Here is a 27,752-nt window from a genome sequence, read left to right as displayed (position 1 = left end):
GAACACAATGTTAAGATGTGTTCTGAGCAGCCTTAGGCAGACTGTAACAGGAACTAATGATTTATTCTGTTCAACTTGGCTTGGAGTTCTAATCCTACAGTCCCACTATTCAGCACAACTGAATTTCTTTTCTCTTTTTTTTAAATTGAGGTATAGTTGATTTACAATATTGTGTTAGTTATAGGTGTACAACACAGTAATTCAATTTTTTTTTTTTTGCAGATTATATTCCATTATAGGTTGTTACAAGAAATTCAATATAATTCCCTGTGCTATCCTTGCTGCTTATCTCTTTTATGTATCATAGTTTGTAACTGTTAATCCCATATTCCTAATTTGTCACTCCCCACCCTCTCCTCTTCGGTAACCATAAGTTTGTTTTCCATGTCTGTGAGTCTCTTTCTGTTTTGTGTATGATTCATTTGTATTATTTTTTAGACTCCACATGTAAGTGATATCATGTAGTATTTGTCTTTCTCTGAGTTATTTCTCTAAGCATAATACTCTCTAGGTCCATCCGTGTTGCTGCAAATGGCAATATTCCATTGTTTTTTTATGGCTGAGTAATATTCCATTGTGTGTGTGTGTGTGTGTATATATATATATATATATATATAAAACATCTTCTTAAGCCAGTCATCTGTTGATGGGCACTTGGGTTGTTTCCATGTCTTGGCTATTGTAAATAGTGCTGCTATGAACATTGGGGTGCATATATCTTTTCGAATTAGAGTTTTCGTGTTTTTTCCAGATATGTACCCAGGAGTGGATCATATGGCAGCTTTATTTTTAGTTTTTCAAGGAACTTCTGTACTGTTCTCCATAGTGGCTGCACCAATTTACATTCCCACCAACAGTGTAGGAAGGTTCCCTTTTCTCCACACCCTCTCCAGCATTTATTATTTGTAGACTTTTTGCGGATGGCCATTCTGACCAGTGTGAGGTGATACCTCATTGTGGTTTTGATTTAGTGCAACTGAATTTCTATGTCATATGTTATATGCAAGGCCAGAGGGGGTGATGTTATTCCCATACACACACTGAGTCATTAAATGCAAAAATTGTCCCCCTTTCTGAAATTGCTTCTCACTTTGCCTGCCCAAATGAAATCTAAACAGGAGGCAGCAGGGCATCCTAGAAGGATCCAGAAGATTCATTCAGGTTCAGTCACGAACAGCCAGTGTGTTCCCTGGTAAGTCATGTAACACCCCTGGGCTTCACATTCCTCACTGGTCAATAGCCATGCTCAATGACCACATAAGACTAAAGGCTACCATCTTGGACAGTGCAGACAGGACATTTCCATTATCACAGACAGGGCTATTGGACAGTGCTGGGTTAAATAGTGAACCATAATAAAGGGAAAATTACAACAGGACTACAATAACAAACTTAAGTTTCAAGAAAAGTGATCAGGGTTATGTAACATTAGAAATGAAGTGTTGATTGAAATCAGTTATTGTCAGAGTACACAACACTTGGTCATTCAACAATCCTTGATCTTTGCCAAGATGTTCCTTATGAAGAACTTTGAATATTTTTCTCTGAGTCACTAAGACTAAAACAAAATAGGTTAGTGAGTATATTATTCTAATTAACATGAAAATTTCTATAAATAACTATGTTCCCACAAAATAATGTATTTGTATGACCAACAAACATTGCATCATATGATGCTTTAGAAAGACGGGTTTATGCAATCTCAACATCCACTGCCTTGTCTTCTTAAGACTGAAATTTGTGTAAGAGACAGCCAGGGAGAGAGGGAAAGAGAGAGAGAGAGACAGAAAGCCAGTGAGAGGGAAAGAGAAATTGTTCTAAATAGAAATTCCACTAGTTTTGAAGGGAATGACTTCATGCAAGCCAAGGTTCTCCTATAAATGTTTTACCTCATGATTTCCTGTTAATCTTGCTTTTTCCACTTGCCTCTGGGCTTAGATGCCAAAAAATAGCATTGCTGGTGTTTAATAACCAAAAGCCAAGAATACATTCTTCTTGTACTTTGAGAACATTCAGCTAAGATTTGTAACTCATCCATCAAGCCCACTGCATAGTAATTCAGAGGAAAAAAACTTCAATCTACTTTGGACCAAGAGGAGGAAAGAGAGAGAAGGGGCCAGGCCAAGGACAGTACCTCAGAGCCTGGATTCCAAACCTGGGGAGAACTTGGAAAACTCAGTCACAATTTAATGAGGCAGGTATTGGGTAGTTTTATATTTTATGTGCTGTATCTGTCTTTCGGTAACTGTTTCAAATAAATGCCTCATCTCTAGGGCTGGCTTTCATCTGTGGCTTTCCCCCTGACATCATTTTTAACATGCACTAACTCAGATGGGGCTTCATAATCTGTCTTTAGTTACAGTATGGAAAAAATGAGAGCAGCAGAAGGTCAGAGAATTATAAAGTGTTAGGATACTTGCTCTTATTTTCTTGAGGAAAGCAGGGTTCTTTCCAGCTAAATTGCAGAGGAGGTAGACAGGAAAATTCCACAATTTCTGATTCTATAGTTTTCAGTTTTTATTATATCCCAAAAGAGATTCACCCAGGAACTTTTATTTATACAACACAAAACTTACATCTATGCATGCAGTGTTTTACCCCTCTGGGAATACTTACTATTATTACTTTCCTCTAAAGAACTATTAATTTGCATTTATCTTCTGCCTCATCTGAAAGCACTTATTAAGCATCTGTTAATCATTCATACATTCATTCATTCAGTAACATTTACTCAGCACCTGAAACCGAGCAGGACCCTGAGGAGTCCTCCCAGCTAACCGGAGATTTATGGCTCAGATAATGTTCCAACCACAAGAGAGACCTGATGGCTATTTGGAACCATGTAATCAAGACAATCATCTCTGAAATTAGACGATTACCCCCTCCCTAGCATGTAGCCCCTTCCTCTTTTCCCTATATAATCTCCAAGCAAAACCTGGGGAGTTGGGAGTTGGTTCTTTGGGACATGAGTCCACCTTCTCCCCAGGATTGCCAGCTTCCTCAATAAAGCTATCTTTCCTTTCACCTAACACTTGTCTCTCAGTATTGGATTCTTGAGCAACAAGCAGCTGAATCTGAGTTCAGTAACACTGCTACTCGTCAGGAGCTAGAGATTCTAGTTACCCTGACCCAGAACATACTTATGAAAAGTCAGTCACACTGTAACAGGGGCAGGTGTGGGGAAGTTTTATATTTTGTGTGCTGAATCTGTCTTCTGGTAACTGTTTCAAATGAAACTTATGAAAAAAAAAACTTTTATCAAACACTATCTTTTCCTCTTATTTACCCTCATTGTGAGACTTTCTAAAAAAGCATTCTCTGCAAAATTCTCTTTTGCTTCATATTTGATGTGCTACCTAAGCTATCATCAGATATTTATTTTAAATCAATATTTAAAGTATTTATTTTAAATCCACTAAAATTTCTGCTAATTAAAACACTATTCACTTTTGCCAGAGCAATTAATGTGTTAAATTATAGTCCCAACCACCTACTCATGCCAGAGAGTGAAAGGTGGAACTAGGTTTTGTGGTATAGTGTGGAAAACCTGGGAGGTGGAGCTTGAACTGAACTGGGAATGAGCCCTAGCTCTGTTACTCCATTCACTCACTCATTCATTCATTTTTCTCCTTCATTCATTCACTTACACATGCATTTGACAAATGGTGATTGACCACCTTCTGTGGGCCAGACTGAGCAAAGAGGTAGGGCAGAGAATAACAAAGGACACCCTTGGCCTCCCAGAGCCAACCCCCTCATAAAGGAGACCATGAGACACACAAGCCAACAAATCAATAAGTGTGTTCACTGTACACCCTTCAGTAAGTACTTGACGTCTCTGATCTTCAGTTTCCTCACCTACAAACCACAGGTTTTGCAAAGATTAAATGAGATGATATATGTAACATACCTGTAGGTATGTTGAATGGCAGCTATTATTTCTGCTCTTAGTATTTCTCTGTCAAACTCCCTTTCACCCCTACCCCCCATATTTATTTCCAATTTCATAAATTAGGGTGTAGGGCTATTGGGTCCACAAGCTAAATATTCATCCCATAAATATTTACATAATATGTCCTAAGGATTTGTAAGGCTCCAAGCCAGAGAGGTTGAAGAAGCTGGATATATTCTGACTTCTGCTCTGCAAAAGAAATTGTCCACAACTTGGAAATGGGCAAAGGAGATGACTGGGCATCTTTTCAGTGGAGTGAGGGGCATGATCTAAAGGACCTTCTGGGAATTATTGGATCTTATGGAGGTGTGTATTTGATCGTATTTACATTGACTAGGCTATATCACAACTCTGTAAAGGTAGAAGTTAAAACTGTAGACCACCAGGACTTCCTTGGTGGCACAGCGGTTAAGAATCCACTTGCCAATGCAAGGGACATGGGTTCGATCCCTGGTCCGGGAAGATCCCACATTCTGCAGAGCAACTAAGCCCATGTGCCACAACTACTGAGTCTGCGTGCCTCAACTACTGAAGCCCATGCTTCATTATGGAGGGAAGAAAAATTACAAACGAAGTGAGAATATTGTTCTAGATCAGCGTTTTTTAACCTCAGTGCTCTTGACATTTGGGGCTGGATAACCCTTTGTTGTGGATCTGTCCTGTGCATTGTAGGATGTTCAAGCATCCCTGACTTCTACCCACCAGACAGAAGTAGCGCTCTGCCCTCTTCCCCCGAATTGTGACAAACAAGTATTTTCAAAATCTAGAGTTTGATTTTTTTTTTTTAAGTCACAGGAGAAATGACTGAGTTTGGGCAGAATTTATCAGCTATATTAAAGAGGGAGTCCCTGGTATCAGTTTTGGCAAGTGCTAAGCGTGACGGTCATGAACTGAAGCATACTGTGCACTCAAGCCGCTTAATCCATTCACATCACCTACCCGGCCCTGGGGAGTCAGCCCTCAGTGACTTCCCATCGCCCCAGTCACAGCCTGCCCTGGAAGAATTGCAAAGTGAGTTGTTTTGAGAATGCAGCTACCTGCTTGGATTCCTCCGCTGTGACCTTCACAAACCTCCCCTGCTGGGTGCTTGCTCTGAGATTAGCCTACCACTTGGAGAAACTCAACATCTTACTTATAACTGTGAGCATAGAAGCATTCAGAAAAAAGAATAGGACAATTCATGAAACTTCCCATGGGTTAACGAGAAAGGGCCCGGTATGTAATAGGGCTTCAATAAATCTCAGAGGAAAACAAGGGGAATAGGGGGGAGCTATGAGCTCATAAGAAGACAAATGAAAGCAGTGATGAGATAAAAATTCACATTTTAAGGCAAGATAAGAAAAATTTAAACAATTCACATTTTAAGGCAAAATAAGAAAAATTTAAACATAAAACTTCTTCTCTGCCCTTTGGCCTCCTCCGTCCCCACTGGTATGCATTGTGCACCTGCATTGGGTGTTAACCAGACCTCCCCAGAGGTAAAGATCAATTTTTCTCCTACTGGCACCAGCCATGTAACTCCTTAGAAGATAACATTCCTTTCTCAATCCTGTAAAAGGTCATGATGACCCACCCTCACCTTGTACATGCAGAGATCTTCGGTGAACTTTATGTACAATGCCAATGTAGAATTTCCCTTAAAGATTGGTGCTGAACAGACTGGTCAGTTGACCTGGGGAGATACTGGACTGCACCTAATGGAAGTTCATAGCTTAAATACTTACTTATGCCCTTACCAATATTACCAGCTATACTACTTGTATTCTGCTCATTTTACAAGATTATTGTTTCTTGCATTACCAAATGTGTGACTGAGCCTCAGATAAAATTAATGATGATTAGGTGACTTGAAAGGATTGACCAAACGTATAGTTCTGTGAGATCAGTGATTGTGGGACTTCCCTGGCGGTCCAGTGGTTAAGATTACACACTTTCCCATGACAGTGGGGGACCAGAAAATCTGCAGAGCATGGAGGGTAGAACCCCAGGCCTGGATGATAGAAAAATAACAACAGCTAACATTTTACTGAATGTTCTTCATGCATTGGGCAGAATGCTAGTTTCCATGTGCCAACTCATTGGCCCTTATAATAACTCTATGAGGTTAGTTCTGATATTATTTCTGCTTTACAAATGGGGAACCTAGTACCAAAAGGTTAAGCAATGTTCCCAGGGTCCAGGCTCCCCGTTAACGTGTGGGGGGCTCAGGGCAAGAGTACATGGAGGTCCATAGACCACATGTCAAATATTTGAAAGTTAAGAATCCAGCCAACAAATTGTTAAATAAAATATGTTCTCTCATCCTAAAAAAAAAAGAAAAAAGAAAAAGAAAAAGATTCATGCTTCCAACGCAGGAGGTGCAGGTTCAATCCCTGGTCTGGGAACTCAGATACCACGTGCCATGTGGTGCAGGCCAAAAATTTTAAAAAAAGATCAGTGATTGTAATAGTTAGTGTAACTCTAGATATGGGAAGAAGCAACAGGAGGGGACCATTTCCTGGACCATAACAGACCAATGAGACAGGCGGTCCAGAGGCTTTTGCTTACAGTTAACAGGGCCTAGTCCAGTAATAGCATGGTGAGTGGCCTATCAACGCAATCCTTGCCTGACGTGGGGATGAGCATTCCTAGCGCCGTGGGACAAATTGATCACGAAATGCCTCCCAAACCTTGGTCGAAATTAAGACCGAAAAGGAAGGGATTGTAAAATAAAGAATGTTGCCCACCATCCAGTCCGTAAGAATCAAGTCATTAGGCGCTGCAGTGGCTGACCTACACTACACCCTGGAAGGAATTCAGGGCGAAGATCAGGATGACATGCTCTGTGCTCTGGGAAAACTGGCAGAACAGGCCTTCGGGTAGTCAGATATTTTCAGGAGAAATTTTTTAGGAGCCTGGATTTCTGCATCTTCCCATTCTTAGAAAAGCACTGAAACCACTAATTAAGATGTTTATCCCTCAGGGCTAGCAGCAACCTTCTACTGAGATGTGTGCTTGATTGCATGTACCCCCTTCACCAAAATCACATATATACTGGCTGGCCTCCCCCCTTACCTTTTTGGAGTAGTTCTCAGAGCTCTCTGACAGACTGACTGTCTCCCGGGTTCACATGGGTGAACCTAGAGATTATCATACTAAGTGAAGTAAGTCAGACAGAGAAAGACAAATATCATATGCTATCACTTATATGTGGAATCTAAAAAAAAACATGACACAAATGAACTTATTTACAAAACAGAAATAGACTCCCAGACATAGAAGACAAACTTATGGTTACCAAAGGGGGAGGGGGAGGGATAAATTGGAAATTTGGGATTAACAGATACATACTACTATATATAAAATAGATAACCAACAAGGACCTACTGTATAGCACAGGGAGCTGTATTCAATATCTTGTGACAAACCACAGTGGAAAAGAATTTGAAAAAGAATTTTGATATACGTGTGTGTGTGTGTGTGTGTGTGTGTGTGTGTGTGTGTGTGTGTATCTATATCTATATCTATATAAACTGAATCACTTTGCTGTACACCTGAATCATTATAAATCAACTATACTTCAATTTAAAGAAATTATGTATCTTAATTAATGAGCTTTTAGGCGCCCCTTACATTTTGTGCTGGCCCTGTGTGACTCCATGCAACACTGGCCAAGACCAGAGCTTATCCACGCATTTCCCTTTGTTCACTAAACAAGTTCTTTGGGGCGTGGCTCTGCATGCAGCTATACTAAGCTCTAAGCCTGCAGAGATGACGAACACCAAGCCCAGCCCTCAAGATTGTCACCATCTAGTGGGGGAAACAAACAAAGGACACTCTGAATTCTAGGTGCACCAACAGAGAGCGAGGACAAGGTAAGCGTGGGCATAAAGAGAGGAAGCAAAGCTCCGCTCAGCCCCAGCTGAATCAGGGAAGGCTTCCCAGGGGCCCTGGTGCTCAAGCTGCTTCTTTGGAGTGAGAAGTTCACCAGGTGGAGAAGGAGGAGGACATTCTGAGCAAAGCAGTCAGCATTCCTAGGTGTCTTTCTGAAACTGAGCAGGATCCTATGGGGCCCTGCTGGGGAAAAAAGCCTTTCCATGTCCCCCCATTTCTTGTTTGTAGGAAAAAGGCTTCAACCTCCTAGGCCTTCCCTGAACTCCAAAGGGCAGATTCAAACAGTTACTAATTACTGGAGTGAGGGAAAGCAGAAACAAAGGAGGAGCAGTCAAGAAACAATGGTGCAGGGCTTCCCTGGTGGCGCAGTGGTTGAGAATCCGCCTGCCAATGCAGGGGACATGGGTTCGAGCCCTGGTCCGGGAAGATCCCACATGCCGCGGAGCAACTGGGCCCGTGAGCCACAACTACTGAGCCTGTGCTCTAGAGCCCATGAGCCACAACTACTGAGCCCGTGTGCCACAACTACTGAAGCCCACGCGCCTAGAGCCTGTGCTCCGTCCGCTGCAAGAGAAGCCACCGTGATGAGAAGCTCGCGCACTGCAACGGAGAGTAGCCCCCGCTCGCCGCAACTAGAGAAAGCCCATGCACAGCGACGAAGACCCAACACAGCCAAAAATAAACAAAATAAATAAATTATTAAAAAAAAAACAAAAAAAGAAAGAAACAATGGTGCAGTGATGGGGCAGGATCCTGGTTCCTCCTCAAGGGATATACAGAACAATCTGATACACATTTCCGAGTTCTGCCACAGGAACTAAGGCCCCCACACAGGTGGAGGTTGGTACCTTCAGGCTGAGCACAAGCACGTTGACCCCTTCTGGTTGGAATCAGAAAGCTGATGATTGATATTCCTGGAACACCACCCTGTAACCTCAACATCAACCAATCAGAGGAAGGTCACATACCCTGCACCCCTCCCTTCAAATTCTGCTTATAAAAACTCTTCCCCAAAACCCATCAGGGAGTTCAGGGTTTTTGAGCATGAGCCACCCATTCTTCTTACTTGGCCCTTGCAATAAACCTTTTTTCTGCTCCAAACTCTGACGTTTCAGTTTGTTTGGCCTCACTGTGCTTCCAGGACTGAACTTGGGTTTGACAACATTCAGATTCAGTCAGTGATATTGCAGGGTTGGATTGCAAAGTGTGTGGAACACAATTTGGAGAAAATGAATAATGAAAAGTGAATCTAGAGCAGGAGGTTGGAAGGGGTCAGGCTGTGAAGGGGCTCATACACCAACCATGCTAAGGGATTTGGACCATCTGAAGGCAATGGAGGAACCATCAATGGTTATAAAGTAGAGGAGTAATGGTATGACATTAGTTTTAGGTAGATTATTCCAGAAGGAGGGCTGGGGAGGAGGAAGCTGTGTGGTGTGGGAGAGAGGAGCCTGACAAGACACTACCCAGTGTGGGTGTTCAGGGGCTGGTTCACAAGGGCCTTGCTGTCCTATTCAGGAGTCTGGCTTTTTCCTCTACTTTGAAGAGCTCTGGCCTTTAGAATATCCATTAGATTAACTTCTCTTTGTGTTGCCTCTCTCCACCCAATTGCTGGCAAGAAGTCTAATTATTATATGCAGCAAATGTCTGCTGGCCTCAACACCCTAGATCGACAAAATAAAGTCTCGGGGACTTCCCTGGTGGTGCAGTGGATAAGACTCCATGCTCCCAATGCAGGGGGCCCAGGTTCGATCCCTGGTCAGGGAACTAGATCCCACATGCATGCCACAACTAAGAGTTCACATGCCACAACTAAGGAGCCCATGTGCCACAACTAAGGAGCCGGCGAGCCACAACTAAGGAGCCCGTCTGCCGCAACTAAGACCTGGCCCAACCAAATAAATAAAATAAGTAAATAAATAAAGTCTCATTTACATTTCTGTCCCAATTAGAAGTCTCCATGCCCTGCCCCCCCCCCACCTAAGCAGAAAAGTAGATGCCTTTTAAAGTACCAATGAGGTATTTTGGGGAGTCCCCAAAGGTGTCTGTTCTCTGCCTTCATCCACCACTCAGAGCCCAACATGGCCTTCAGCTGCTGCTCTGACACCCATGGCCACAAAACCACCTGAGGAAACCTGTCTCCTGCCCCTGCAGACACAGCCCATCACAGGACCCAACATCCTTATCACCACCATCTCCAAATTTCTACAGGGCCCTTAAAACATGGAGCTCCACAGGTGCTGCACAGATCTGGGGTGTATGGACTCATCCCCAAATCTAAGCCATAATTTGGAAGGCTAGAAGAATCCCCAGAGGGCGCCTGGCCCAATGGTTCTCAAACTCTAGCCCACCCATCACTGAGAGCTGGTCTGAGGGATTTCCCCACTAAAACCCAATAAGACCCAAATAAACCTGGATCTTCTTGCCCCTTAAGGCTGGCCTTCACACGCCGTGGCTTTCCAGGTACACCCCTCCACTATATCTGCCTCCAAAATGCCCTGCGTGGTGACTGCAGCCAGTCTCCCAAGGGACGAGGAAGCTGAGGAGAACATCACCCAGCATGAGGCCTGCAGAGCTTCCTTACCACCCCCCTTTTCTCACACCGCCACTCAGATCTCCCCCCTCCCTTCTTTCCAGAAACTCCCTGCTCACGTAGTCCTTGATGCTGGCAGGAGAAGCCGCAGGATTCAGTAGACTGTAGTTAGAGGATCACTGGAAGATGGGTACCAAAGGTTCCGGATCCTCAGCTCAGGGATCTTTCCTTCAATCGCACGATAGGGGAAAAGAGAATACTGGAGAAAGCCCAGACCAGGCCCCTGCATCACGGAAAGAGAGGCACCGTGGGGGATGGAAAGGTGTGGGCGTTAAGCTTTGCAGAACAAAAGGCACAACAGCGATGTGTATCTTACAAAGATAATACTTGATAAAAGCCCATTTACTCCTCCACTACTGGAAACCTTTTCTCAAAGGGCTTCCATTCTGAGTGTGGTTTTCTAACGCTGAGGCAGGGAGCCCTAGAGTTTGCTCAGGACAGGAGTCTTAAGTCCCAGCCCCATTTCAAGGGGGGGTGAACACCCAGGTGTCAGTTACATACGTTAGGTTACTAAATAAGATGTTCATTTAAGAAAAAAGCATCTATCCTCTACCGCAACTCAACACTTAAAATTGGCCTAGGAAAAGCCCTGAACTTGACTAGTAGTCAAGCAGCACACAAACAATAAGGATTTGGCCAGGACCGCTCCTTGCCCACCAATGTCCACTCGCCCCTTCTTTCACTCATTGAGATCATGAATAAGCAGTACCCATAGCCTCCTCCAGTAAAGATTACATTTCCCAGCCTTCCTCGGAGCTATCACTAAATTCTGGTTATGCAGAATAAAGCCAGAGCGGTGTATGCAGTTCTCGGAAATGTCCTTAGAGAGCGTATTAATGAGGGTTCTCCAGAAAAACAGAACAGGAGATATATATGGAGATTTATTACTAAGAATTGGCTCACGTGATGTTGGAGGCTGAGGAGTTCCTCAATCTCCCAACAGCAAGCTGGAGCCCCAGGGAAGTCGGTGGTATACTTCAGTCTGAGTCTGAAGGCCTTAGAACCAGGGAAGCTGATAATGTAAACCTCAGTCCACAGACAAGAGAAGATGAAATGAAATGTCCCAGGTCAAGCAGGGGAAAAAAAGGGGGAAATCCCTTCTTACTCAAGCTTTTGTTCTGTTCAAACCCTCAACAGATTGGACAACGCCCAAACCACACTGGGGAGAATAATCTACTAAATTCACTCATTTAACTGCTAATTTTATCAGGAAGCCCCCTCACAAACACACCCAGAAACAATGTTTAAACTGGGCACCTGTGGCCAGTCAAGGTGACACATAAAATGAACCATCACAGAGGGGGAGGGTGTCTCCTTCTTCATCTCTTCCTCCTACCTGCTGCCCAGAATTTGGATTGATGGTTGGAGCTCCAGCAGCCATCTTGGGCCATGAGTTGACCTTGAGAAGAGAAGCCATGCACAGCAGAGCAACATAAAAGGAAAAGTGGATCATCACTCCAGCTCACACTGCCTTCCTTCCACCAGTGTTATCATGAGTGACAAACAAATTTCTATGAGGTTTAAGCTACAGTTTTTTGTTTTTTGTTTTTTTTCTGTTCTGTTACTTGTAGCCAAACTTCCTCAAAACTAATAAAATGCCAATATATCACATCCAATGAAAGATGGTGGGTCCTGTGGGGGTTTTTTTGTCATTCATTTCTGCCTTTATTAGTATAGTGTATTTGGACTCACTTTCTCTCTCTAACCACAGACTCTTCATTCAGGGAAGGTCTGGCTATAGTTGCTACACATTTGATAGATAGAGCAAGAGGCTGGGAGGAGGGAGGACAAATTCTAAATTTAAGGCAGAACAAACCACTTCCTCCCTGTCATTTGTTTGTTCTTTTTAATTTAACCAATGTTGACTGACTCTGTGCCAGGTACTATGCGGTATCTCATCTAATCCTCACTGACAACACAATGAGGGAGGCATCATCCCCATTTTTCAGATGAGGAAACTGAGGTTCTGAGAGGTAAGGAAATGGCAGAGTGAGAATCAGTCTGCCTCCCTTGATTCTGCATTGATTATTTTTTAAAATCATCAAACATATTTTCATTTGGCTAGTGGGAACTTGATTCCACAAACTTACTTCAACAAGGCAGAGAATGAAATAGTATGAAGCATCCAGTTCTCAGGTGATAAGGAGGCTGGGGTTGGTCAATCAGTTAACCACTATCTATTGAGCACCTACTGTGTGCCATGCACTATTCTTCAAGTGGGTCGTCACCAATGTGATGTTTACAGAGCACCTTTCCTCTGAAGTGCAAGCATCACTGTTTCTGTGCAGAACCCACACTGCCCTGGCACACTCTCGTGGTTCAGAAGAAAAAATAACAGCCAGGGGTACAGGGACCTAGATCTGGTTCCATCTCTACCACCTGTCCACTGTGCGCCTTCAGATAGGTTGGGTAACCCCTCTGGTCTTCTGTCTCCCCTTCAGGGCCTTTGAGAGTTTCCCCTGCCTTTGCTTGTGCTTCTTTTGAGTGTTCCTTAATTCAAATTTGGTCAAAGCTTGTCGGGCAGTGCTATTTAGAGTTGTCCAGAAAATTACACTCTCAATGGAAATTCAGGAACCTTCCATTAGGCCCCCAAAATAATTCACATAAACAAACATCGGGCTTTGGTTGCAGTTTCCTTTTAAAAAAGAGAGAAGACATTTGAGAAGGAACTGTTGTTACCGTTGAAATAGTCCCTGGAATCATGTTCTCACCTCCTCTTTGACTTTTTTCTTTTAGGAACCTCTTCTGGGAAAGAGTCCCGTTGGAATGTGTTTCCAAAATATATTTGGTGATAAGAACATGGGGTTCTTGATTAAACTAACAAACCAACAGAAGCAGTATCCCAGGTCAGTCTTGGAGTTGTGATTCTGCAGATCAGAATGAAGCCAGGAATAAATATTCTTACGAAGCGCCCAAGGCCTGGGCTAAACCAAGACTTGAGTCCACATCCTGAGGCTACATGGAAGTTGGAATCAGAAGTTTGAATCCTGATCTTCCTATTTATTAGCTGTGTGATCTTGGGCAAGTGTTCTACTCAACTCACAAAGTATTCATGAGCAAGGGTCCATATTACACGCCAGATCATGTGCCTGGCTGAGGTGCTGATGGTGGAAGGTGAGAAGCCAGCCTGCCTATGGGTGTTGCAGAGCCTGGAGGGGAGACTACCAAAGAGCAGGGACCACTAAAGGTGAAGAATGCCACCAAAGCGGAGGGGGACCCCACAGAGGTACCCAGCACACCTGGCCCGGTCTGCAGGGGACGGAAGTGGCTTCCCTGAGAAAAGGCGGTTCAGGATGCAAAGGCTGACTAGGACTCGGCCAGGTGAGCAGGTTGGACGATGAGCCCTGCAGGTATCAGGACAAATGCGCAGAGACCAGGTAAGTACCTGAATGCGGGCCTCCTGAGGCCAGAAAGAAATCCAGGAGGCGACGGGGTAGCCATGGAAACTGGGGTGGGAGGGGGAGGCAGATCACACGTGGTCTCATCCGCGCATGCGCTCTATTCTAAAGGCGAAAGGAAGTCCCTCAAAGATGAGGGGTGGTCACGGTGCCATCGGATGTAGAAATCACGTTCCTGAGCCTCCGAATCTTCATCTGTAAACGAGGGGTTTTGAGGCGCCTCTACTTTCCTCTTTCCCACCTGTGGTCTAATTCTCCACCCAGGGAGCGATGTTTTCACACCAGAAGCCAGATCCTGTCCCTCCTTTGCTTAAAAGCCCCTGATGGCCCCCATCTCAGAACAACGTCCAAAGTGCCCAGCGTGGCCTGTAACAATATGCCACGCCCTTCCCGGGCCTCCCTGTGGCCCCCAGGCCCCCAGCACACTTCCCCGCAAGTTGTGCCGCGGCTGCGTCCTCCGCCTGGGGTCTCAGACCCAGACGCCACTCAGCCCCTCCCGACGGCACCCCTCGCTGTCCCTTGAGGTAGCTCAGTTTTTCTTTGGAGCACATTCACCTGTCATCTCATATATTTATTTGTCTAGTTCTTTCCTGTCTGCTCCCCCCAGTAGAAGGTGAGCTCCCGGGGAGCAGGGATTTGGTGTCTGCTTGCTGCTGTCTCCCCAGGGTCTGGTGCAGAGCGCCAGCCCACGATATCAGAACAATACCTATCTCACATGTTTGAGAAACTCAAATCATAGAAATATTGTATAAGTAGCATTGGGTTCAGTAAGTACTTAGGAAGTACTTCCCTGTTTCTTTCTACCCCAATCCCCCATCTTCCAGACTCCCGTTAGAAGTCCTTCCCAGGGCACCATTCACCCCTGAGCCCTCAATTGCCCCACTGGGCCCTCTGCCCCGCCTGCCAGCCCCTGGCTCTGTCCCTGACTGACCTGCAGGTTTCATGCTGCCCCGCTGCTGGCTTGGCTGTGTCCCCGGAGGAGATGGGTTGTGTCACGGTCGCCACACACTGTGGCCGAGGCTGTTTGGAGGTTGGCAACTCTAGTCATCGTCCTGCTGCCCCTGGACCCTGTGTGGTCAGGGCCTGGGTGTGGCCATCACCCTGGGCGGCATCAAATGCATGCCAGGGCATGTAATGAATCTGGACCATTTTTCAGGGACAGAAAAAACAAAACCCTTCCTTAAGCTTTGACTGATGGCTTCTTTTCTCCTGACCCCGACACAAACAGATGGTTTTCATCTGATTTTCTCCAGCAGTGACCTGGGATCACGTGCAGAAAGCCTGCTGACTGCTCCCACCCCTTCCTACAATCCACCTGCAAGGGTCGTGGAGATGGCAAGCAGTCTGCAACAGGGAGGCCCAGGCAATGTTCTGGAAAGGCTCTCTCCTCCTGCCTCTTACTCAGAACTCACAGGGATTTAAACAAAAAGTGGGGTCTTGCAGCACACGGGATCTTCATTGTGGCACGTGTGGACTTAGTTGTGGCACACATGCGGGATCTAGTTCTCTGACCAGGGATCGAACCCAGGCCCCCTGCATTGGAAGTGCTGAGTCTTACCCACTGCACCACCAAGGAAGTCCCCCAAGGGGGGGGAGGTCTTTAAAATCACCTAGATCAGGGGTGTTGAACCTGAGGCTTCTGATTGGCTGAGGGGTTTGGACTTGGGCTCTGAGCCTGTGTGCAAGATGGTGTCAGTCTGTGGACAGAGGGTGCTTGATTTTTTGATTCTCAGAACAGACCTGTGTAAACGTCCAGCCTGGGGAAGAGGAATAACTCACCTGTGATCACACCGTGGATGACAGCTCAGTCTCCTGGGGCTCCGAGACCTCCATCTGCCAGGTCACCAGCGCTGCTCAGGACAAAACCACGGGCAGATAAATAACAACAAACACGGAAACAATAAAAACCAAGCTTAGAAGAAACAAAGCAAAAGGAGATCAACATGTTAGCCACAATCGTTTCTGGGAGCAGTGGGACAAAAGTCTTTCTCTTTTCTATTCTTTTAAATTTTTTTCTGTATTTTCCAGAATTTCTATTTTAGAAGCCTTTTCTTGAAAGCATCATTAAAAGAAGAAAACTTTCTTTGAAGGAAAAAAAAATCACTGGCATTGTATAAAAGTATCTCCATCCAACCCCTCTTTTTATGTTTTTTTAGGTTTGAAGTTTTTTCTATTGTTCGAGTTTGTAAGGAATACATTTTGGTAACCAACTTTTCTAGAAAAAAAGCATGAGAGTTTAAGAATGCATTAGTTTTCACTCTGGAAGTATTTTCACTCTGAAAAAAAGCATGAGAGTTTAAGAATGCATTAGTTTTCACTCTGGAAGTATTTAGTTCAAGGATTTCGCAGAAATGCTTTAAAGGACAATTTTCATGTTCTGATAAGTTCTATAAACGGCAGAGTGCATTATTTGGAAAGATGCTTTTTTATGAATAGTTTTTTATTTCACTTACACTGTTGTAAAGTTTTATTTCTTCAGGGACTGAACAAAATTCAGGGAGCTGAGTTTGCCCTGAGATACCACTTCAGGGCAACTCTCTTATTTTTCTATTCTTAGCTTCAATGGAGGTTTTAAAAATAAAATTTTAAACTGTGGCTTCAGCTGATGAGTCCAATGTGATAGCTACTGAACCTGATAATTATAAGATTTCCTAGAATAAATTTAATTGGCACACAAATACTTGCAATCAGCCGTTATTGTTGTTATAAATATCTCTAAAGCCCTGGGTAAAGCTATGCTAATTGTTCTGGCCTCCGGAAAAATGTTAGTTAGGCATCACCCGTTTATGGGCCCTCATTGTAGCCAGTTGTTTTGATTCATCTGGGGCAGATGTCTATGTAGTTCAGAGAAACTCCTCACACACACAGAAGACAGCAGAAAGTTATTCTCATTCTTGTGGAAAAAGGACACTTTTTTTTTTACCCCATTTGGTGTGTTAGAATCAGGTTTACAAATCCATCCCTGTTTATATCTAGCTATGTCATCTTCTAGAATTTCATTCTGAATTTACAGGGATAAAAATAATTTGAATATAAGCCATTAAGCTAAATATAAGCCATTTTGTCTTTAAATATGTAAGTCTGACTTTAAACCCTTGTTCTGCTTCTTAGTAGCTGTGTAACCCTGGGCAGCTCACACAACTTCTCTGATCCTTATTTATAAAACAGGGATGGTAATATACATGCCATAAGATGTATATGCTGTTAAGACTGCAGTTTTTTGGAAATAAGGTTTTGGGAACTAAAGTATAATATGGCATTATTAGCACAGTGTGGAACACACAGAGCATATTTAAATTCATTTCCTTTTCCCCAGGTAATTCTCAGAGAAGAATGCCAATTTTATTCAATTAAGCAAACATTAATTGAGCACTTATTATATGCAAAGTCCTGGGGATACCAACCCTCCATTCAAGATTTTTAAGAAGCTCATCATCTTCTTTTTTTTTTTTTTAATTTATTTATTTTATTTATTTATTTTTGGCTGCATTGGGTCTATGTTGCTGTGCACGGGCTTTCTCTAGTTGTGACGAGTGAGGGCTACTCTTCGTTGTGGTGCGCAGGCTTCTCATTGCAGTGGCTCCTCTTGCTGCGGAGCACAGGCTCTAGGAGTGCGGGCTTCAGTAGTTGTGGCTCACGGGCTCTAGCGTGCAGGCTCAGGAGTTGTGGCGCACGGGCTTAGTTGCTCAGCGGCATGTGGGATCTTCCCAGACCAGGGCTCGAACCCATGTTCCCTGCATTGGCAGGCGGGTTCTTAACCACTGCACCAGCAGGGAAACCCCGCTCATCATCTTCTAAGGAGGACAGACCCCCTCTTATGTCCTAATTACACCAGATTGGGAAAACTGCTTTAACTGAAGTCTAAAGAACGTGCTCAGGGTTCCAAGGGAAAGGAATATTAGTTTTGACTGGTACAAAAAGGTTTTTATGAAAAGGTTTAAGAGCCTCAACCTAGCTCTCAAAGGATGAATAGTTCTGACCTGAAAGAGAAGAAAGATTTGGAAAACAGAGAATGGAGAAAGAACAGTGTAAGAGGCAAAAGCATGAAGGAAGGCAAGACAGAGTAAATGTGTGTGGTGTGGTCGAGGAGCGCTGCGGAGGATTTTGTCTCCTCAGGGGAGATGACCAAGTGCCAGAGAGAGAAAGATGGGAAACAGAGTCGCCAAATAGGTAGAAGTACCTGTGGCTCGTCCACATTGCCTCTGTCAGTGCCTGCCCCTTTAAGGCGGGCTGATCTCCAGAAAGGCAAGTCTTGGAACTCTAGTGGAAGGTCAGTAGACATCTATCACCTTTAATTATTTACTCAACAAATACTCATCGAGTATCTACTATGTGCCAGGCCCTGTCCGAGACCCTTGGGAGGCAACAGTGAGCAAAACACCGTTCCTGCCTTCATGGGGTTCCATTCTACCAGGGCAAACAGATGATAATCAGATAAACAAATAAATGTCCTATAGAATAAAATTTTAGGACATAGTGCTGTGAAGTACAAGAAAGTGTAGGGGTTAGACATGAGCTATTTTCCACAGGGTCGTCAGAGATGTCTCTCGGAGGTGCTACTTGAGCAGAGATCCAAGTTAAGTGAATAACCGTGGGAAGAGGGTTCCAGGGAGAAGCATGGCAGGTGCAAAGGCCCTGATATGGATAGGGTCGCTTCATGTACTCAGGGCAGAGCAAGGAGCCTAGGTGGCTCCAGTGCAGGGCTTGGAAATGAGGTCAGAGATTTGAAGATGCAGATGAAGGTTTCTAGACCCTAAACTCTGTAATGCACGCCCCAATCATGCTCTGACCTTCTGAGCTTGGTCCCCCTGGATTTTGAACTTGGCTTTTCCAGGGCAGATTCTCTTGAGTCCCTATTGGCTCCCTCTGCCCTTACAGGAACCCCTGGCCCCCATGCCACCCAGGGCACATAATTCTGGACACTAGTCTTTGGAAAGGAAACGCGTAGAAAAGGGAATTGGTCACTTGGGTGGCTGTGCCTCCCCCACCAGTGTCCTCAACAAATTCTCACCTTGATTCTCCAGGCTGGCGGCAGGGAGTGGGATTCCCCAGTGGGGAGGGCCATGGCAGGCTTGACTCTGGGACTCCCCTGGTGTCATCACACCCCTGCTGGCCCTTTACCCTCTCTGACCTAACCCTGAACACAGACCCTTCCATCGATTTGTTCCAGCCCGGCTGAGACCAGGCTGGATAGTTTAGCAAGATTTTACAGGGGGCTTAGGGAACACCAAAGGGATGTAACTAGAATAACTGACAACTACCAGCGCCACGGCTGCTCTCAGAACCCTCAAGGCCACCCACAGCTGTCCCCTGCCTGGCTCAGCCTCTTCCCAGCCACTGCTCCCTACTCCTGGGGTCCTGGTCCCCACGGGGGGGCCCACAGAGAAGCAGGCGGCCAACTCCTCACCAGTTTAAGGTCTGCCTTCCACATGACTTCCCGTCCCAGCAGCCTCCTCTTCCCGCCTGATTGACACCAGGGTCGCTGTAGGAGACCCTGCCCAGCACCCCAAGGGCTTGTAGCCCCAGCTTAATCATATCAGAGTGAAACCGAGTCCCCCTAAAACCAAGTTCCCTTACTGAGTTTGTTATTAACCTCTCTATTCAAAACTTCCTTGCCTTTCTTGTCCTGCCCTAGTTCCCCTCAGGATGGAGGAGTGTCAAAGAAAAGTGGGGATTGAAACCAAGCAGGACCCTGTGAGGCCCTTCTCTATGAAAGTCCCTCCATGCCGCCGTCTCTCTTTTTTTTTTTTTTTAAACTCCTTTATTGGAGTATAATTGCTTTACAATGGTGTGTTAGTGAATCAGCTATACATATGCATATATCCCCATATCTCTTCCCTCTTGAGTCTCCCTCCCTCCCACCCTCCCTATCCCACCCCTCTAGGTGGACACAAAGTACCGAGCTGATCTCCCGGTCTCTTGTCTGTAGAAAAAAGGCTTGAATCCCCTAGGTCTTCCCGAAGTTCCAAAGAGCAGACTCAAGCAGTTAACCATTAGAACAATAGAGTTGATTTCAGATGCACGCAGCAGTAAGCGGCAGCTTGCAGCAAGCAGCAGAGAGCAGTAGTTGGAAGAAAGAATTTAGTTCCAGGACGGGGAGTCCTAACTGCTAGACCACAGAAGCCAGCGGCTAGGGCCTAAACCCCCAGTTCTTGCCTGCCTTGTCAGGAAAGAATTCAGGCTAGGAGGCAGAAGGTAAAGAAAAAAGTAAAAAAATTATTGGAAAAGCAGAGTACATGCAGAAAGATGCACGGGCGAACTCAGAGAGAGTCTTGCCTTTGGGGAGTTTAAATCCTTTATAAGGGGGCAGTTTTCCAGGTCTTTGTCTTCCTTCTGGCCAAACATCTTGCTTTGTGCTCCCTGGCTAATTTGTCTCAGGACCCTCCTCTTAGGTGCTTACGCATCTCTTAGCCAAGACGGATCTCGACGCAAAGGATTCTGGGGGAAGCAAGACTCATTATGGCCTGGAGTTGTCCCCTGATTTTGACCCCCAAAGAGCCTTTCTGCACATGAGTAGTGTCTCCCTTGCCCCAAGGAGGGGGGAAGCAGAGATCCCTTGATCCTTTACTCAAACAAGGTTTTGCCCCTCTTTGTTCCTGCCATGACTGTTGTCTTGAGGCCTCCACAAGAGACAAAGCTTGGCTAATTACCCAGTCCCTGTCATAGCTTCCATTTCAGAGAGTAAACAGGAGGTTGATTTTAAATGTCTAACCTGGAGCCCATCTAACTCTTGTCTCAGGAAATGCAAACAGGAGACTAGTTGTAAGTGTCTGGCCTGAAGCCCACTTTTTCCTGCCCTATGAAACGTAAACAGAAGGCCAGTTGTAAATGCCTAACCTGGAGCCCACCTATCTCCTGCCTCAGAGTCACCAGACTCCTAGCTCCTCCTGAAGATACAGAGGACAATCTGGTGCATATCTTTCAGTTGTTCTATAAAAACTAAGACCCCCACCCAAGGGGAGGATGGTGACTACATGCTGACCACAAGCACATAGACTCCAGGCTGGTGGGAACCAGAAGGTTGATGATTGGGATTCCTGAAACATCACCCTGTTACCTCACCACCCACCAATCAGAAGAAGGTCCACGAGCTGGTCAGGCATCCTAGGACATCCTATCCCCTAACACTGTCTTTAAAACCTTGCCTGGACGCCATCAGGAAGTTGGGGTCTTTTGAGCACAAGTTGCCTGTTCTCCTTGCTTGGTGCCCTGCAAATAAACCCTTACTTTGCTGCAAACACTGTCAGAGCTGTCAGAGCTTGGCTCTTGGTGCCTTGTACACATGAGCCCTTGCTTGGTAACAAGAGCATTGCGCTCTCAGTGTCATTCAGAGGCCACAGATTCTCCTATGGGAGGATTCCTGACAGCTTGACCGGTGCCCCTGGACTCCGTTCGCCCCTGCCCTGAGCTGCTTGGGGCAGGAATTCCCACCTGGCCTGGCTTCTTGAAGCTCATCTCTGCTCAGCTGCCCCAGCATGGTGGGGAGGGAGCGGGGGGTAGCCTGGAGGGGGCTGGCCTCCTGTCCTGCACTCTGCCTGTGCTGCTGAGTCTCTGGCTCAAGGGGCCGGTGGGCTCACCGGGGGTGTCCTGAGGTCCGGCTAGTCTCAGGGTACGGTGCGTGGCTCCTTCTACCCATCATGCCTTGAGCTGAAGAACTGTCACCCTGTTTACAAGTTAGACACCGAAGCAAATGGAGCAGAGTGGTTCTCCAGATTCAAATGGGACACAAAAGGAGCAGAGTCTGGATGAGTTTGGAGGACAGAGACCAAGAGGGACACGCCATGTAACGTAGCGGTTTATACTGATAGTGAATACATGTAAACTTGATAGATTTGACTCAGTATCATATTATATCCCAGACACAATGCATGGGATTCATTTTCTATTTTTTTTTTCCAACATCTTTATTGGAGTATAATTGCTTTACAATGGTGTGTTAGTTTCTGCTTTATAACAAACTGAGGGGGCTTCCCTGGTGGCGCAGTGGTTAAGAATCCGCCTGCCAATGCAGGGAACATGGGTTCGAGCCCTGGTCCGGGAAGATCCCACATGCTGCAGAGCAACAAAGCCCGTGCGCCGCAACTGCTGAGCCTGCGCTCTAGAGCCTGCGAGCCACAACTACTGAGCCTGCGTGCCACAACTACTGAAGCCCACGTGCCACAACTACTGAAGCCCGCGCACCTAGAGCCCGTGCTCTGCAACAAGAGAAACCACTGCAACGAGAAGCCCGCGCACGGCAACAAAGAGTAGAGCCCCCGTTCGCCACAGCTAGAGAAAGCCCGCACACAGCAATGAAGACCCAACGCAGCCAAAAATAAATAAATTAAATAAATAAATTTATTTAAAAAAACCAAAAAAAGTGAATCAGCTATACATATACATATATCCCCATATCTCCTCCCTCTTGCGTCTCCTTCCCACCCTCCCTATCCCACCCATCTAGGTGTGATCCATCTTCTTGATTCCCAAGGTGAAGAGACTTGGCAAAGTTCCATTGCTGAGGAATGGGGGTGGGGGACTGGGTGCAGATTGGCCTGACTCCGGGCCTGGGATTTTGGCTGCCACGCCACACTGCTTCTTAAGCAAAGATGCCTGAAGTCTGGGGAGGAGAAAACAAAGTCGGGAAGAATTCACTGAAGCAGGTTCCTGGGCCATCATGACATCTTGTGCTGAGCTCATGGCCCTTGTCCATCATAGAGTGTACAGTGGAATCATCTAGAATACAGTAGGGCACCACTCAGCTGCCAAGGCAGGAAGAGGACCATAGTAGCATCCCCAAGACAAAGGCTCCCAAGCCTCTAGGAGAGAAAATCGAACACATTTATGAATACTTCCTCACCCCCGATTTCCTATCATCATGGCAACCACCCTGTTATGGATTGAATTGCATCCCCCAAAATCCATGTTGCAGTCCTTACCCCTAGTACCTCACAACGTTACCTTCTTTGGAGACAGGGTCTTTACAGAGGTAATTAGTTAAGCTAAGGTCATTAGGGTGGGCCCTAATTCAAAATGACTGGTGTCCTTATAAAAAGGGGACATTTGGACAAAGACAGACATAGAAGGAAGATGCTGTGCAGAGAAACAGAGAGAAGACGGCCGTCTACAAGCCGAGGAGGGAGGCCAGGGACGCATCCTTCGCTTGCTGTGAGACAGTGCCTGTCTGTCCTCTCGGCCACCAGTTTGTGGAACTTGGTTACAGCAGCCCTAGCGAATGAATCTACACCCCATGTGGGAAGAGTTATTGTCTCTACCTTACAAATGAGGAAACAGAAGCTCAGAGAGATTTCATGTCCCCCTCAAGGGTCCTTGCATCCAGTAGGAGGCTGAGATATGGGCTGCCAAGCCTTTTCCCACTGCCTGGAGCTGCTCCTGCTGGGGGCAGGGGGTTGGGGAGCCCTGAGGTTTCCCACACCCGGGCCAGGCTGCACCCTCGTGCTGCAGCAGAGGAGGCCCTGACTCTAATTATGATCACTTGTTCCCTTCTGTGGTTACGTAGCAACCGTTCCAATGATCTCCCGGGTACTCACATGGGACAGGGCACCTCCTTCCTGGAGGCGGGAGGGGATCCAATTCCTGGCAGCCAGGAGGAAGAAAGTTTCCTTATTTACACAGTAAAGCTAATGAAAACCTTGTTGGAAGTCCCAGCTCTTTACACCCCCGGGGAGGGGAGGGGGGAACTGAACCCTGGGAAAGTAAACAAGGTGTTTGCAGGAAATGTTTGAAAGTGAAAGTATGTGGCCCTCGGTGGCGGTCCCCTTTCCCATGCTGGTGTCATCCCATCACAGCTCAGGGTTTACTGACTCCCGCCCAGGGCTCTTCTGGCCTTCACCCCTTCGCCCATCCCAGCCTCTCCACACCGGGCAGGGGCAGGGGCTGCTCTTATTTCTCCCTTGGACAGAGAAGGAAACCCAAGATCAAGGAAGCAGGAAAACGAGCCCAAATCCGCCCGGCCAGTTAGTGGCAGAGCTGAGAGTCATACACAGCCTTTTCTTGTCTCACCATAGAAATCATCTGGAGACCGTTGCTGAGCACTTGCTGTCTGTCGGAGGGAAGGAGGGAAGAATGAAAACAGGGGCCTGCCTCTCTAGCCTGTCTGCAGGCCTCTGAGCTCCCTCCTGCTAAGAGCCGCCTCACCCACTCGGTCTCCTGAAAGTGCTGTTGAAACTGGGAACCAGGTTGGTCCTGCGACCGAGGCCCCGAGGCCACAAAGCAGGTGCAGCCGCCACCTCACCTCCATCCCGTTCGTCCTGTGACACCGGCTTTCCAGTCTGGGGCTCAGGGAGAGCCAGGGGGTCAGACTCGAAGGATGGAGGGGGCTTAAGGGGGAAGTGGCTCACCTTGAACGAGCATATCAGAGGTAAAGAACAACGATTAAGTCCAGCAAAGGGCACAACATCCACTGGCCCTCCACATGACACTCCCCACCCCCTCGCCGGGCCCCGAGGGCTACACTGGGCTGAGTCTGCACAGGAAACGGGGGGAAAGGCCCCTCATCCAGAAAAGGACCTCAAGGCTCCAAGGGGCCTAAGTGGCCCCTCGCCCTCAGAGGGTGGTGGGGCGCACAGGGAGGCACAGGGCGCTGTGTGAGAGGTGCTGGCCTCTCCTGGAGCTTCAGGCAAAAGCTCCAGAGGACGATTTCTCCACTGCAGCTCCTTCCTTGAGTAGGAAGACGGGGGAGGGTGAGTCCAGCAGATGCAGCCACTGGACAGGCATAGCTACAGGCACAGCCCTGTTCTCCTTTTCTAAAAATTGAGGTAAATTCACTTAACATAAAATTAGCCATTTTAAAGTGTACAATTCATTGGTGTTTAGTACATTCACAGGGTTGGACAACTACTGTCTCTGTCTAGTACCAACACACCTTCACCACACCCAAGAAAGCCCCGATCCCATTAAGCAGGTGCTCGCTTTCCTCGCCTCCCAGCCCCTGGCAGGCCCCCATCTGCATCTGTCTTGATGGAGTCACCTCTTCTGGATATTTCCCACAGATGGAACTGTACGAGCCTCCCTTCCTATCAACAACCTGCAGAGCATCAGGTCGAGGAGGGCTGAACTGGAGATTTCATTCTGATATATTTTAACCTTTGCTGAGACTTTTTTTGTGTGTGATAAAGAAAGTCACACATTTCGTGGTAGAAAACCTAGAAACTGAGAAAATCCCGAAGAAGAAACTTAAAATTGCTCCTTGTCCCATCCCTCAGAATAACTATACTAATATTTCAGAGACAAATATTCCACTTTTTCCCCCCAAGCAAATATCAGTGAGCATCTAGGCTGCTCTACCCGGCTATGTGCCTTGGGTTGGTTTCTTAACCTCTCTGTATCTCCTTTCCTCAGCTGTACAATGGAGATGATAATAGTACCTACTTCATGGGCCCATTGAGAGGGTAAATAAGTGAATAATACATGTGAAGCACTGAAAACGGGGCGAGCCACAGAATAAATGCTCAGCCAATGCCTCCACGTCAGCTGTTATCATATTTTTTCCCACAACTCAATGTCATGAGGATTATTATATCTGCAGAGGAAGAAACCGAGGGTCAGAGAGGTCAAGTAATTTGCCAAAAGGCAAAAGGAAGCAAATATTCTTTTTTGAGTACCTCTGTGTGCTAGGTCATTATCACTGCCTCATTTTACAGAGAAGGAAATTGAGGTGCTGGGAGGTTAGCGTGTCCAAGGTCACACGGCAAGTTGGGGGCAGAGCTGCTTATTAGCAGTCCTGGTGTCTTCCTCCATCCTGCCCCACTGCCTCCTTCCGTGGAACGAAGGCCCCTAATCTGGGATTTACAATCACGTGGCCAGGGCGCCTCACCTCTGTGCGGTTCCAGGCATCCGGTTCTGCCTTCCTGGTTTCCCAGGGCTGCTGTCGGCTTCCTCCCTGGCTTCTTGCTCTGGTCATCTCTGGGCTGTAACTGGAGACACTCCTGCAGTGTCTCCAGCGTCTCTCCGAGCAGAGTCAAACACCCCGTGGAAGCAGGCTTGTCAGTGCCCCGGTTTCTACTGCCGGAGCCCCTCGGGTGCTGTTCAGAGACAGCCCAGGGCCTTTGAGCGAGGCCTCTCCAGGGTACACTATCTGCCGTGAGCTCAGGGCCAGGCACCAGGCCTCCCTTCACAGATGCCATCCCCTGAAGCCTCCCACCTCTGCCCTGGAGCAGGGTAAGCCCTGCGAAACACCGAGAAACGCCTCAAGCCCGGTGAAGCAAGGAAGACGTCTCAGGCTGGAGCCCAGAGCTCCGCCAGCCCACCATGGTCAGCACTGGATGTTGTTACCGAAACAATTCATTGCGCCGTAGAGCTTTCCCTGAGATTCCACAGGAGGGCTTCGAGGCTGCAGCCTTTTCCCAGGATGCTAATTAGAAGCACAACCCGACCAATACGGCATCACAAGTTATTCAACTTGGAGGACCACAGGGACGCAGGGCTCACGCTGCTGCCCGCGTCCCTCCAGAACATGCTTGTTCCTGCCGCCCTCCGTCTGTCTGGACATCTCCCGAGACGGGAGTACTTCTCCGCAGGAGCTGCTCCCTAGTCACTGGGCCTAGAGGCCCGCACGGCTGCCTTGGTCCTGGCAGCCCCACTGAACCCCATCTGGGCTGCTGCCTGGCTGGGCTGTAGATGAGGCTGCCTGGCTTGCCAAACGGGAGCTGAGTCTGGAAACTGGACACGCCTCCCTTCAGTGAAGTTCCCCCAAAGTCCTCCAGCTCGGGGCTTGGTGGGAGTCGGGTAGACCTTCTGTTCCTGAGTTCCCAGAGCATACACAGGTGAAGACTTATTTGTGAATTTAGAAATTGCAAATGCCTTGGACTCTGTCCGTTGAGGATGTCGGGCACCTGCTAGGTGATGAGATGCCCGAGCACGTGTAGCCCCATTGTGCTGTGCTGCACGGATGGGGGTGCTGTCAGTGTGTGGGTGTGGCTTCGACACCGGGGAAGACTTAGAACGTCCACACGGAATAGACCTGTGGGGCAGGTGATGCCTCCGGGGGCCTCTGCCTACCCAGCCTCTCTCCTTAGCCTTTCTGAACTAATGAAAACTCACTTAATACACCTGGAAAAATCCTATCGTCCACGACCCATGGAGAAGGCTCCCAATAAATAGAGAAGGTTCCCACACTTGGACTTCAATTGAAGGATCAGAGGACAATGCAACACAGTCGCTCTAACCTCTAGACCACACTCCTGTTATGCGTGTGGCAGACCCTCCAGGGGGTGTTCCTCACCTGGCTCGACTCTCTTCCCCTGCTGCCAAAGCCCAGACCAGATCTGGGCACCCCCTCTCCCACCTGCCCAAGGGAGCTAGTGTCTCTGTGGCCACAGGCAATGAATGTGGCTCAGTTTGAGCCATTCGTGGTCCCTCATTCCCCACATCCATGATTGCTTAGGATGTGGGCTTGGGATGTAACCCTAGCTCCTGATACAAAAGGAGAGGGTCCTTTGGGGATTTGGGGAAGGATTTCCTCCCTGATGGAAAGGATATGTGAGGAGAAATTGCCCCTCCTGTTCCTGGACATGATTCTGTGAAGATAGATAGGCGATCAGAGGCTGAGGCCGCCATCTTGCAACCATGAGGCAAACCTGAGGACAAAAGCCAGTAAACCAAGAAGCAGTGTAGAAAGCACCCAGGCCCTTGATAAAATTAAACAACCTGCTCCCAGCTGCCTTTGTACGACTTGTAGATGAGATAATAAATCCTTAGGTGCTGAAGCCGTTGATTTCCAACCTTTAGTGTGTGTATGAGGATCACTCAGGGAGCTTGTTAAAACAGGGATGCACATGGGGGCTGGACTGAGGCTCCCTAATTTGCATTTTCAGCAGACTCCCAGATGACGCTGATGCTGATCGAGGGACCGCACTTTGAGTAGCCATGGCTGAAAGCAATTTGAGCTGCGTGCTCCATTTCTCACACCCCAAAGCATCCTAGCTGATAAGTGCTT

The 27,752-nt window shown here is 46.9% G+C and overlaps 1 protein-coding gene across 3 annotated transcripts in view; it reads right to left on the bottom strand.

Annotated features, from left to right (window-relative positions):
* PROM1 (prominin 1) overlaps nt 1–15,578 on the bottom strand; it is a 114,185-nt gene extending 98,607 nt beyond the window's left edge. The window contains exon 1 of one of the 3 annotated variants that reach the window (XM_036853841.1): nt 15,557–15,578. The gene's annotated coding sequence lies outside the window, so the exon portion shown is untranslated. Of the gene's footprint in view, nt 1–10,477; nt 10,604–14,747; nt 14,843–15,556 lie in introns of those variants that run through there. The other 2 variants (XM_036853838.1, XM_036853839.1) reach the window with 2 other exon arrangements.
* Nucleotides 15,579–27,752: the final 12,174 nt, after the last annotated feature.

This window comes from Balaenoptera musculus, chromosome 5 (genome assembly GCF_009873245.2).
Source record: "Balaenoptera musculus isolate JJ_BM4_2016_0621 chromosome 5, mBalMus1.pri.v3, whole genome shotgun sequence".
In the NCBI taxonomy this organism is placed as follows: Eukaryota; Metazoa; Chordata; class Mammalia; order Artiodactyla; family Balaenopteridae; genus Balaenoptera; species Balaenoptera musculus.
Note: the sequence above shows the minus strand (reverse complement) of the source record. Positions and strands in the feature narration are given on the sequence as shown.